The sequence below is a fragment of the Physeter macrocephalus genome, chromosome 13 (assembly GCF_002837175.3).
Source record: "Physeter macrocephalus isolate SW-GA chromosome 13, ASM283717v5, whole genome shotgun sequence".
Taxonomy (NCBI): domain Eukaryota; kingdom Metazoa; phylum Chordata; class Mammalia; order Artiodactyla; family Physeteridae; genus Physeter; species Physeter macrocephalus.
The window spans coordinates 76,940,808-76,955,287 of NC_041226.1; the positions used below are offsets into that span (position 1 = coordinate 76,940,808).

The 14,480-nt window shown below is 40.3% G+C and overlaps 1 protein-coding gene across 3 annotated transcripts in view; it reads right to left on the reverse strand.

Moving 5' to 3' along the window:
- The window catches only part of NALF1 (NALCN channel auxiliary factor 1), a 591,782-nt gene that overhangs the window by 38,043 nt on the left and 539,259 nt on the right, over positions 1-14,480 (reverse strand). The window lies entirely within an intron of this gene.

Genomic DNA, 14,480 nt, shown 5'->3' on the forward strand with positions numbered 1-14,480 from the left:
ACTTTCCCTTCCATTATGGATAACTCTAACATTGAGCTGTGTTTGAGGTGATGGACTCCTTGAATGAAAGCACCGTATCATTTACGCAGCACAAAGAAGCCCTCAAAACCCTGGGTCTGTGCACCGCAGATAAAGCTTTAAAGATGATGGGCATGGAATAACTTTGGAAAAATTCAGGTGTGAAGTGAACAAGAGGACTCAGGAAATATGGTCAGCATTTTAATAACACTGTAAGTCCAAGATAATAAGTGATTCTATTAAAAAAATAAAAAGGAAAGGAAGGAAGTTCTTTCATGGAAACCACTTCTGTGTGTCGGCCATGGGTGGACATAATGCTGTTTTCTCAACAGCCTTTTCTAGAATCGGGAAAGACAGGGATAAATGACAGCTTCCTTGTAGACTATCAGCCAGTCAACACCTTGGAAATGCAGCAGTATTACATATCACACGGTCCTCCAGATACACTATGTATTTAACGTGGTCCGTGTTAACTATCAAAGTGCCCATGATCCTATTAGAATTGATAGTTTTAAAAAGGCAGTGAGGAAGCACTTCGATATAAATTCAGTTTGGGGCTCCATACCTTAAGCAAGTTGAGAATGTTGACAGGGGTTTAAAGAGTAGGAAATCAACCTTTTGAAGGAAGAAATGGAAGTGAGTCTGTAGCTAAATCTGAGACTAGTCTTAAGCATGTATTCATCAAGGAAATGGGAGAGTCAATATGGTAGAGTCCCCTTATTTGGGGAGGACTCACATGGGAATTCACGGAGCAGCTGATTAATAAATGAATGAGTGTCATAATCCACAGTCTAGAGTATGTTTAGAAAATACCAATGTATTCAGTAAAACTACAATAAGTAATCAGTACATTCACTAAAAAATGCAGCTGTATTCACTTTTTTCATCCAAGTAAATAGAATGGGACTTGCTTAAAACCGCCTCTCACTTAATAGAAACATCCAATAAGGGTCTAAAGAAAGTTAAGGCATAACTTTCTCATAGAACCCAAAGTAAAATATGAAAAACTTGCAATAATAAAGCAGAATTAGTTATCTAACAATCTGATAATTTTACACAGTCTTATGCTTTATAGAACTAGAGTATAAAATGCTCTGGGTATATATCGAAATTTTCTACCTCTTTGCAATACAGTCAAGACATTTCTGTATGAATAATACATGATGACACCCCACTTTACAATATCAGAGGCATAAGAGTTGAGTTGTCAATTAAAACAATAATAATGTCTTCGCTCAAAGCAGGTGTTGCTGCCCCCTGGTTGGGTGGACTCCCTGCGTTCTTTATTTTTCTCCCAGATGTGAAGGAGCACTTCTGATTCTGTCATCACCAAGTCCAAGCTCAACAGCTCTCATTACGGTTTCTGCTTTATCCTGACACGTCCTGTTCTTGAGGAGCAGGGACAGGAGAGATGACAGCTCCTTCCGGAGACTATGTGCAAACCAGTGCCTTGGGGATGCAGCAGTGTTGTGTGTCATGTGGCCATTGAAATATGCTATTTATTTACACCTGGCCTTTAGATAAACGGGATCACAGCCAGAAAAGTGCCAGCGAGCCTCTTAGAATTTATAGCTTTAAAATATGACAGAGTGAACACTTCAAAATTCTCATTAGAATAGAGCTGCAGCCGGTTCTCATGATGCAGGAAGAGCTAACTGATTTCTACCAACCTTGGCTTCAAAGGTATCATTCAATCCATCCAAAGCTATTTACTGAGAGCCGACTATTGGCCTGGCAGTAGGAACATACCCTGGGGAGCGGGAGTGGAGGGCAGGTTAAAAATGTCATTCTAAGACATTTTCCCTGGCCCCAAAGGCAGTACCGTCAAATTAAGGGAGACAAGGCAAGACGTGGTAGGCAGTGTGTTACCATCAGGGTGCTTTGGTTTGGAGAAAGCAGAGGCCATGATGACTGAGGGTGGCCGGCGGTTCTGGAGAAGAGAAGGCGACAGTCAAGACAGGGAGGGACGTGGCATGTCAGAGAGGGGACTGGAGTGGGGGCCGGTGTGCCTGTGATACAGGACAGGGAAGAAGGAAGGGAAAAGGACAGCAGGAAGACAGCAAGGAGGGGGGGCAGATAATAAATATTTACTACACAGGCAGACCTAGGAGATACTGTGGGTTCGGTTCCAGACCACCCCAATATGGGAGTAGTGTAATAAAATGAGCCACGTGAAATGTTTGGTTTCCCAGTGCATATGAAGTTATGTTTATATTATACTGTAGTCTACTAAGTGTGCAGTACCATTATGTCTAAAAAAATAATGTACATACCTTAATTAAAAAATATTTTATCACTAAAAAGTGTTAACCCTTATCTGATCCTTCAGCCTTTTCTGCTGCAGGGTCTTGCCTCCATGCCAGTGGCTGCTGACTGATAAGGGCAGCGTTGCTGAAGGCTGGGATGGCTGCGGTAGTTTCTTAAAGGAAGACAACGTTGAGGGTCTGCCCATCCTTTGATTCTTCCTTTCACGAGCGATTTCTCTGTAGGATGCAATGCTGTTTGATAGCCTTTCACCCACAGTAGAATTGCTTTCAAAACTGGAGTCAATCCTCTCAAACCCTGCCACTGCTATCAACTAAGTTGATGCACTATTTTAAATCTTCCGTTGTCATTTCAACAGTCTTCAGAGCATCTTTACCAGGAGTTGTTTCTAGATCATGAAACTACTTTCTTTGCTCATCCATAGGAAGCAACTCCTCGTTCTCTCAAGTTTGATCATGAGATGGCTGCAGTGCAGTCCCATCTTCAGGCTCCACTTCTAACCCTAGTTCTCTTGCTATCTCCACCACATGTGCACTTACTTCCTCCACGGAAGTCTTGAACCCCTCAAAGTCATCCATGACTGTTGGAATCAACTTCTTCCAAATTCCCGTGGATGTTGATATTTTGACCTCTTCCTGTGCATCACGACATGTTCTTAATGGCATCTCCAGTGGTGAGTATTTTCCAGAAGGTTTTCAATTGACTTTGCCCAGATCCATCAGAGGAACCACTATCTATGGAAGCTACAGCCTTACAAAATGAATTTCTTAAGTAATAAGACTTGAAAGTTGAAGTTTCTCCTCGATCCACGGGCAGCAGAATGGATGTTGGGTCAGCAGGCGTGAAAGCAACATGAGTCCCATCAGAGATCTTGGGTGACCAGGTGCCTTATAAATGAGTAGTACTATTTTGAAAGGAATATTTTTTTTCTGAGCATTAGGTCTCAAGAGTGGGTTTAAAATAGTCAGTAAACCATGTTGTCAACAGATGCACTGTCATCTAGGCTTTTTATTCCATTAATAGAGCACAGGCAGAGTACTTTAGCATAATTCTTAAGGACCCTGGGATTTTTGAAATGATAAATGAGCATTGGCTTCAGTTCAAAGTCATCAGCTGCATAAGCCCTAACAAGAGAGTCAGCCTGTCCTTTGAACCTTTGAAGCCAGGCATTGACTCCTCCTCTCTAGCTATGAAAGTCTTGGTCACATCTTCTTCCAATATAAGGCTGTTTTGTTTACACTGAAAATCTGTCGTTTAGTGTAACCACCTTTATTAATTCTCTTAGCAAGATCTTCTGCAAATACTTACTGCAGCTTCTACATCAGCATTTGCTGCTTCACCTTGAACTTTTATGTTATGGGGATGGCTTCTTTCCTTAAACATCATGAACCAACAACCTCTGCTAGCTTCCAAGTTTTCTTCCACAGCTTCCTCCCCTCTCTCAGCCTTCACAGAACTGAAGAGACATGAGGCCTTGCTCTGGATGAGGCTTTGGCTTGAGGGAATGTTGTGGCTGGTTTGATCTTCTATCCAGACCACTCAGACTTTCTCCATATCAGCACTAAGGCTGTTTGACATTCTTATCATTTGTGTGTTTGCTGGAGTAGACTGTTAATTTCCTACAAGAACTTCTCCTTTACATTCACAAGTTGGCTCTTTTGCACAAAAGGACTAGGTTTCAGCCCATCTCAGCTTTCAACATGCCCTCCTCACTAAGCTTAATCATTTCCAGCTTTTGATTTAAAGTGAGAGACGTGTGACTCTTCCTTTCACTTGAACACTTAGAGGCCATTCTAGGGTTATAAGTTAGCTTAATTTCCATAGTGTTGTGTCTCGGGGAATAGGGAGGCCTGAGGAGAGGGAGAGAGCCGGGGAATGGCCAGTGGAGGAGTCAGAGCACACACAACATTTATCAGTTAATTTGGCCATCTTATATGGACACAGTTTGTGGGTCCCCGAAACAATTATGATAATAACAGCAAAGATCACTGATCCCAGATCACCATAACAAATATAATAATAATGACAAATTATTAGAATTACCAAAACGTGACATAGAGACATGAAGTGAGCCAACGCTTTTGGAAAAGTGGCGCCAATAGCCTCGATGGACGCAGGGCTGCCACAAAGGTTCAATCTGTAAAAAGCACATTAAAATGAAGTGCAGTAAAACTGAGGTATGCCTGTACTCAGCTCTTCACCTAGGTATCAGTGCATTGTCTGCATGAGGTGAGTGTGAGTATTCCAGTTTTACTACGGTGAAAATTAAGATTCAGAGAATTCCGGCAATTTGGCCAAAGTCCCACAGCAGGATACAGCAAAGCCAGGCTGAGATTTCAGGTCATTTTACCCAGCACTCCTACCCCGAAAAAATGTGTTTCATTGTACCCCACAGACTGCAGGTGTGAACAAATACTAACTTCTGATAGTTTATGTAGATTGTTCCTGGGTCTTCTGGGGATAAGCTTTGGAGATCTGAACATTTTCAACACTGTGTACTTCGCTTCATCTCAAGAAGATATTTCAGCAACTGCTGTTTTAGTCTATAGTGAAAGATTTTAAATATAGCAAAGAATCACAGTGTTTGTGATCTTATTAACACATGCTCAAAACTCCAAGCACTGGTGACATGAGTAATACTACCGTTAATGAGAAAAGAGCCAGAATTATGTCTGAAAACAATCGCCTGTCACTTGAACTAACTGCTACCACCAATCAGAAAGCTGCTTTTCCTAGTCCTGGTCCTAAAACCTTGCTGCTCTCTCTTTCTCTATCATGTGAACATTTATTCAACTATTAAATTGTACAGAACTGACACCAAATTGTTTATCTTTGAAACTGTACTTGCTATATATTTTTCACTCTGTCCTTTTACAATTTTAGCATATTTCCCTTCCATAAATATTTACTTATAAAGTGTTCTGAAACACACATGGACATACACACGCACATAGACACACACATTCACACACGCACAGACACACACATTCACACACACGCAGACATACATATAGAGACATACACAGACATACATACAGAGACACAGACATACACACAGACATACTTACAGAGACACACACAGACACATAGACACGCACAGACATACAGAGACACAGACATATACACAGAGACACACACAGACATACACAGACACACACACAGACATACATACAGAGACACACACAGACACACAGACACACAGACGCACAGACACAGACAAACACACACACACAGACATACACAAAGACACACACATACATACATACAGGGACACACACACACAGACATACTGAGACATACACAGACACACACACATTTTCTCTACAGTTGGCCAGATCCCATGATCATATCAAGGAAAAAATACCTTCTGCCTTTCCTCTTACAGTGGACTTGGAACAGAGCTATTTCTTTTAAGTTCAAAATAAAAACACCTGACTACTTCCCACAGCCGTGAACACTCCTTACGTTTCTCTCTGCGTAGAATTATGACTCCAAAGGCCTTTACAGCATTCAGTTCCCTTCATAAAAGTTGTTTTCTTGAGGGGGGAGGGATGATTTATCACAGGGGTAGCCCAAGTTTAAACACAAACCAAGGCCAGAATAACAGACTGGAGGGGACACACTGGGTAAGAGAGATCAGAAAGCAGTGCTATTTGTATGACATCAAGTCAAGAAATCAGAAAATGCTGGCAAAATTATAGTTTGATTTTTATTCCTTAGAATTTAAGATACTTTTCCATTGTTTAAAATCAGTTTCAGCCAGAAAATGTCTGTCTTCTGTTACAAGAACAAAACAAGGTTAATTGCATATTTATTGGAATTTGTAAACATTTAGATGGAAATTGCTTCCTTCCAGTGAAAATTTCGCCAATAACCTGTTTTTCTCACATAGTACACGTGTGAGAGGTCATTCATTCACTGTGGAATAAAGTGAGTAGGTAACAAAACATAAGAGGCTGATACTTGAATTTCAAAGACCTACAGTCTGAAAAATGTTAACATCAGTTTCCTGACTTCTCATCATTGCTATCAATCTGAAGGAATAGAATGATGATTATAACAGATAGGTGATTTCAGATCTTACAAATGCAACATCTTAAGAAAAGCAGAGATGATACTGACTGACACTTACACAGCACTTACTTTGTGCCAGAAACTGTTGATAAAAGTATTACGTGTAGAAGCTCCTTTCATTTTCGCAAGAAACCTCTGAAGTAAATAGTATTATTTCTCCTTTTTTTTACAGATGTGAAAAAAATGAGGCCCAGAAAGTTTAAATCCTTGACTGAAGTGAGCAAGCTAAGCCACGGGCCCAGAATTTAAGTGCAGGCTGGCTATTTTCTGGCTCGTTTCAGATCCCACGCACCCAGCCATTCAGCTATGGGACCTGCATGATGACTGCTAGATATTTTACGTTCACCAAAGCACATGGTTCATGTGTCACTGTGCATGTTGTATGTAGACATTCTTGTACTACATCATTTCAGGAGATTTCTTTTTGGCAAAATAAAAGTATAGACCGAGCAACTCAACATACCATCAGAGCAGCACAGAAAATTCTCTGAGGTTGTGTATCATTCATTGCCAACAATTCCCTTCCTGTTTGAGTCAAAGCTCCAATCCCTCTCTCTATATCTTCCATTTCACAGAACACAGATGTTGTGTACTTCTATATAGACTGGTACTTGTGTATAAACTTTTCTCCAATATTTTCTGTAGAAAAAGTATGACCATCTCTCCCTCCAGCAAGCAATGCAGTTGCCTCCAAATCCTGCAGTTCTGACTGGCTGTGAATCAGGCCACACCTGCTTTTTGGTCGCCTCAGTTTCTCCTTTGAAATTGGTAGTGTTGAGGCAGTTTGTCACAGACGAGACTCTTCATTAGGACTGTGCTTTATTTGAAACTTGTAGAGAGCCCTCTGTGTCTAGCACTGTGCCTTGATCTATGAGGAGCTATTGAATGGGTTAGGTTATCGCGAGCTAAAGCTGTTCAAGACACAGGTGTGTGGAACTCCTTCCAAGAAAGATGTTTGGTAACTACCATGCCTGCCAAAAGCTTTTAAACATCATTATGAATGAATTCGGACCTTCTGATCAAATATTCTTGACAATCACTTTAAGTGAAAATTCGAGCACATTGCTTTTCTGAAACGTCTTCTCCATTACATCATTCAAGTTTGCATAGTACTGGTAATTTTCACGTCTTGATAGACAAACACATAGGTATGACTGAAACTGTCAACATCCCCCTCCCCACTGCCAATACATGCAAGTTTTACATGATGAGATTGACAATGAAATGGAAAAGAATACATAATGGAGAGATAAGAGCCCTTCAAGTGACAAGGATCCAAGCGAAGCCATGAGCAATGTCACTTATTTCTTGGGATGGGTTGAAGCCGTGCATTTATTTGCACTTAGCTTATTTATTTGAGCTTCAGTGAGTAATACCAACCTCCTAAGGTTTTAGGAAGGACAAAATAACCAAATATATGTAAGGAAAAATAAGATACGATCAAATCTAATAAGACTTTGCTGATGGTATGTGTCGGCAAAGCCCCTGTTTCACAACGCAAGCTCTTTACGTATAACATACTGGTAGAAATAATGAATTGCCTTTTTTATTAACTTGATCATTCCACCAACATCTACTGAGTATTATGTGAAGGGCCTAGGCCAGATACACTGGTAAGAGGAGTGGTACCATTATTGCTTAACCTGTATTTTCTGGTTAATTTAGCTAAACAGTGATATCAATGAAGGTTAATCTCAAAGAAGGTTAATGGCAGCTACAATCTATTATAGACCGTTTGGAAAATATATAATACCAGGTAAGGAGGCAGCATGGGATTATGCACACAGTTCCTATTCTTCTACTGACATAGTCTCCTTATTGCCAAGAGGACAGTAATTCAGTGAAATCAGCCCGTCCAACATCTCTCTTATGATCTTAGAAGATCCTGCATCTCCTAGAGGTAGAATGGTGAGGAGAACTCAGTGTGAGGAGAGGGGGCAAATGAGGGAAAGCAGACAAGAAAAGGCAACCCCATCATCACAGGGAAAAAAAAGACCTGTAAGTTAAATGTATACCTCTGCCTGGGGGGCAGAGCTATGACGTAAACCTTTCATTGTGCTCTATTGCCATGTTTAGCTCAAACATACACCAAAAAGAATTCAGTCCTTCTGAGTTGTTTATTTTGTTCTTTGAAACAACATCAAACACGGAGGGTAAGGTACAAGCGGAAGGGTTCTGGAGACTCGGTAGATGATGCTTCTGTTTGCCTGAAAATCCTCCATTTCAACTAGTAAGGTTCTCTTCTGCCAGTTGGTTATCTTGTATGGTTCAAGCCTACCAGCTTCATAGAGGCTCTGTCACGTGACTGTTTTATAGTATTTTCTAATATTGTTTTGCCTTTAGCTCCCAGCATAATACTACTTGAACCAGAGATACCGCAGATAAAACAGAAACCATATTTTAGACACATATACTCAAATGTTGAGGATAGTAAACCTAGGTGAGCATATTCATTTTGGATTTCATTTAAAAATTTGCAACGAGGAGCTATATCATGGGAAATACATGCTCATCTAAAATCAGTACGAATCATGATGATGGGGACCACGCGCTGCTGGAGAAGCCCTTCTCTCCCTGGGGACAGGGAATTTTCATCACATTGGCCCTGTGATAACGAGCGTGTCAGCTCATTTCTCAGGCCGGGGGACGCACACCACCTGTAGCATAATGAGGCACTCAAAATCTGTTTGTATTTTAAAAGTGCTTTTTCTATAACTGTTATTATGCCTCCAGGGATGCCTTTAGCTCAGCTGCCAACCTTTCATTGCACAGTTCAAGAGAGCGGGGTGAGGAGTCCGCGGGCCTTCACAGTGCGTGAGAAATCCGGAGGAAAGCTTGTTTACCAAGAGGAAGCAAAGCTTCCACAGAAAAAGCAGCAGACTGAACCCGTGAACATCTATATTTTTATTCCTGGTGTTAAATCGATTCTCCTCTCTGCACCCGGACTCGGGGAGCAGAGATCATTAGGAACACATTTAAGTGCTTAATTAGGTTTTGAAGGAGGTTTCTCCATTAACATTAATTAAAGTCTCCCTGGGCTCCGGAAAGCTCATTTGCCAGCTAGGGGTTTCCCAGGTTCACTCGGCTTCTCGTCGCTGCCTCCGCAAAACTATCTTTCTTGCCTTGGATTCCAAACTAAGCTTCAAGTATGTGCCAGAAAAACGGAAAAGCAAAGGAGCACTGTTCCATTCCGCGATGGAAGGTTTGGCGTGCTACAGGGAAGTCTTTCCTCGTGTGATTTTACCCTTGACAGGGAAGATGATGATGGTTGCCCTGCAATATTGTGTTAGTTGCTGCCAGTGTGCCTGTGGGTAACTTGTTCTGGAGACGCAGCCTCTCTTCTAGCTTTGCGGCTACAAACAGTTTTTCATGAGTATGTTAATTTTATTAGGTTGATCCATAAATAATTCCTGATATTCAACTATTTTTGATCTATAAAAATGGCAATTTCATACGGCTCAACCTAATAAACGAGAAAGTCTAGATTTTATACAAGAAGAAAAACTACACTCTACCACCTTCCCTCCTTCACCTCTATATGCCCTTGAATTTCAAAAGCATTTCTCTATCTATGCATGCGGACTAGAAGCACAGAATGTCAGCAATTTTATCTTTGGTTGCCTGTTGGGGAGAAAAAGCCTTTTCAATCTTTTTTGTGTGAATATATTGACATTATTGTATTGACTTCCATATGCCCGTGTGTCTTCTCTTTTGGGTGTTACTTATCGTTCTTGCCCTTCAATGTGGAAGGAACAGTAGGATTAAGCGGGAAAATTACAAACTTCAAGATAATGAATATTTATTGCTTGTCTAGTAGGCATTGTGAAGAATACAAAGAAGACATGAGGAAGAAAAATGAAAGGGAACCAGAGAAAGAGATAAGAAGGGATAAAAGAGGGAGTTGAGCTAGGGAGTTGAGAGAAAGAACCACTGAGGGCGCCTTAGACGCTGAAACCCCGTGATAGCTGTGGGTGGTTCTAGATTCAAGGGTTTGCAATTTACCAAGTGAAAGCTAAGTAGTGTGTATTTTGAAATGGAAAGTTGGCAAATATAGTTTTTAAAAAAATATTTGCCCAGGGGGTAAAGAGGGGATCAGAAGAATGAATTTGTGGTCTAAGACTGTCCATCTGACACAAAAATCTTTAAATAAAAAAATCCCACAGTCCCTCAGTTATTTGCGTATTTTGGCTGTGTTAGCTCAACTGTCTTCTACCAGATGAATGATTTTAAACATTTCATAGGTATAATTTGTCGGAAAATAGTCGTCCAGATTGCGGCTCTCTTAATGGTTCATATAATCAGTGTTTTTGCCCCGCCGTGCTTGAATAATCGTGCCTATTTGAAGATGCATTAATTTTAGACTAGACAGAATTGCCTTTCCATGGGAGAGTTCCACATAAAAAATCTCTGCCTTATGTTTTTCACTTCCTTCTTCTCAGCATTGCTACAACCAACTACATTTTGGTCTTACTGGTAGCTCCTTGAGGGCTTCTGAGTATAATATACAAAAAAGCAGTTTTTGATCTGTGCCAAACTGTTTCCCTCAAGAGAGAGTTGTTAATTTTTTTCTGTGATTTTGAGTACCCAAACTGATCTGTGCATTTAAAAGAGCAACCCAGAACCATATGCTATGGCATCAAGGTAAAGGGGAAGGAGAATGGAAAATACTAGGTGCTCTTCAAAAGTCTTTTACATTTTCTGCTTAACTGATGACTGCAGACAGCCTCTCTGGCAGCAGAGGAGTTTCAGTGTTTCATCACATGTGCAAGTAGTCTAACATTTTTAAACAATTTTAATTTGTTTATTTTTATTTTCTAATAATAGAGTTCAAAATGGATGGGTGTTCATAGTGTGTCGGGACAACTACGAAAGTTAGGGCACTTACCATAGGCGAGTTTGATGAAGCGATCTGATCTAAATTTAAGCATCTGCAAATAAGGTGTGGGAAGAATGGAGAGGTCCGAATGTCAGTCCTGCAGATCATGGCCGTTTCTTCCTTTGCAGTCACTGTTCACATAAGCACTTGGAAATAAAACCAAGGTAATTGGATGGCTGAGGGCAGGCCTGTCGTCCCTACCGTGGAGTCTGGAGTTGACATTAGAGGGTGGGAAGATGGGGAATTCAAAAGAAGGGGGACCATGGAGCTCATCAGGAAGGCTAGCTGATAACGGGAAGGCTGCTCTGAGTGTGGCCCTCTCCATGTCCAGACAGCTCTTCTATGTTACAGAGAGTTCTAGAGATCACAGACACGGGAGAACAGGGAAACAGTGATGCAGTTTTCCAGGTTCCTTCTGCCTCTAAGATTCTACACTATTTCACCTAGCACAGCCCACAGACCCAAAAGTCAACTGAATGCATCATCTTAATCACAAATGGTCTTACGCAATCTTTCAAAAATGGCTACAAAAGGGGCTCTTCTTCAGAATACCTACTGATTTGATAAGCTCAAATTGCTAGATGTGGACTTAAAATTTAGGAAATTTCATTATCTTAATAATGTTTCTCACTCATCGGTGATCCAGGCTGAAAGGCTGAAAGCACTTGCTTGGGCTGGATGCAGAGTACTCAGAGAGCTAAAGCCCCAGGCCAAAAGACTTTGTGTGTAGTTCCTGGAAAACCAGTGAAATAGATGATAGAAAGGACCTGTATTTTTTGAGCACTTACTATTTTTTTCAATTATTGTTCTAGAAACTTTATATACTGTGACTGAGAACACCCTCAATATAATTGCATTTAGTAGGCACTCCGTATCCCCATCTTCAGAGATGAAGGCACTGAGACTCAGAGAAGTTAAGTAACTTGCCTGAGATCACACAGGTAGTTGGTGTTGGTTCAAGACTTTGAACCCAAACAGACCAGCTTCAGAACCCATGTTCTTCTCTGCCCTGATATGCCGCTTCTCTTTCAGAGAGCGTGGTAAGTTCACAAGGAAGCCTTTTAGTTCTATGCTATTAAGAGCAAACACATGACAACTAAAATAGTTACGTTGAGAGAAGATCTGCTTTGATTCTGAATTTTGAACAAGTATAAACAGGAAGAGGGCTTCATCTCCAGGTCACATTTTGAAATCTCGTATCAGGAAGATCTGCGCTGACAAGGAAGAAACATGGAAATACGGGCACAGGGGAAGATGAGACACGGTGACAAAGGCAAGACACAGCTGAGAAACCAAGGCAAGAGGGTTTCACAGTCATCTATAGCTAGTGTTATTGTCTTTTTCTAGTGAGAAAAGATGACAAGTTAAAACAAGTATTTGTAGTTTGCTATATCTGAAAACAACAAACCATTTAGGAGAAGGTAGAAAGGTTACAGCATCCACAATCCATAGTGTGGGCCCACGAGTTCTCAATCCAGTTCAATCTTCATCAAATCTTGAGTTAAAGGACATTTTAGGATATTCAGAGAGATAACTGAGTGGAAGACATCCCCAACAGACAATGGCAGCCAAAATTTGGGGGCAGAAAAAAAAGGACAAAAATACCCGTAAGTGGTTTGCTTAGAGTTCTGAAGGCGTATTTCTGTCTGGCTCTGCTACACATTACATAAGCAGATCTTAGGCAGGAAGGGCAGAGCAGCAGCTAAGACGAGCTAAATTGAATTCAGTGCCTACACTACTGCATCTACCACACAATGGCAGAGGCGGACTGAGGGAGAGAGAGGGAAGGCCTCCAGTAACACACATACAAAGGGATGCTTTACTCCCAATACGAATGATCAAACAGTAATCGTATCCTCTTATATTTAAACAACATTTTGTTATGGAAATGGAATTGTAGAATAATAGTCTTCACTTTAGAAACTACTTTTGCATCCAACCATCTACCCAATGAAAGAATCATTTCTTCTGCATCTTTTTTTCGTAAAACTCTGTCTAAAAATTATTTTTCATCCAAAAATGCATACTTTTTTACAGTCAAAGGAAGATTGGCTGCATAGGTATTTCCAATGTGACAATGAGTCGAATAATCATAATTGGAAAGAGTATAATTCATCAAATATGCATTAGACAACAAACACATCACTTTTTTTTGAGAGTAAGGTCTTTTTATTGTAATAAGATTCTTTATAACACATGATATATATCATATACATACAGACACACATTAAGAGCATAAAATATATATTTCTGAATACAAATATGGACACAGATTTTTTAAATAATTTTGCTGCACAAACTCTTTCAAATATTTCATCCAAAGCAAAAGTGGAAATATACCAGAAAACAATAGGCTAGAAAGGTACCTGTCTCATACCATTCCCATTGTAAGTTACATTGTGATTACTTTTATTAAGTATGTGCATAGAATAGATTGATCAGTGTATACTAAACATAAATCATGGAAATAGGTACTTCTTTAAAATATTTATATGAAGCCTTTGAGTAATATTTTTAAACTTTATTTTACTGAGACGTCTGCATTTAGATCAACCCAGTGCAATGAAGTGTAAATTTATTTTTTTATTTTTTTATTCTTTTCACGTTTGAAAGAGATTTTAATTTTTATATTTCTTAACATCTTTATTGGAGTATAATTGCTTCACAATGGTGTGTTAGTTTCTGCTTTATAACAAAGTGAATCAGATATACATATGCATATGTCCCCATATCTCCTCCCTCTTGCGTCTCCCTCCTTCCCACCCTCCCTGCCCGACCCCTCTAGGTGGTCACAAAGCACCGAGCTGATCTCCCTGTGCTATGCGGCTGCTTCCCACTAGCTATCTATTTTACATTTGGTAGTGTATATATGTCCATGCCACTCTCTCACTTCGTCCCAGCTGACACTTCCCCCTCCCCATATCCTCAAGTCCATTCTCTAGTAGGTCTGTGTCTTTATTCCCGTCTTGCCCCTAGGTTCTTCATGCCTTTTTTTTTTTTTTTTTAGATTCCATATATGCGTGTTAGCATATGGTATTTGTTTTTCTCTTTCTAACTGACATCACTTCGTATGACAGACTCTAGGTCCATCCACCTCACTATAAATAACTCAGTTTCGTTTCTTTTTATGGCTGAGTTATATTCCATTGTATATATGTGTCACATCTTCTTTATCCATTCATCTGTCGATGGACACTTAGGTTGCTTCCATGTCCTGGCTATTGTAAATAGAGCTGCAATGAACATT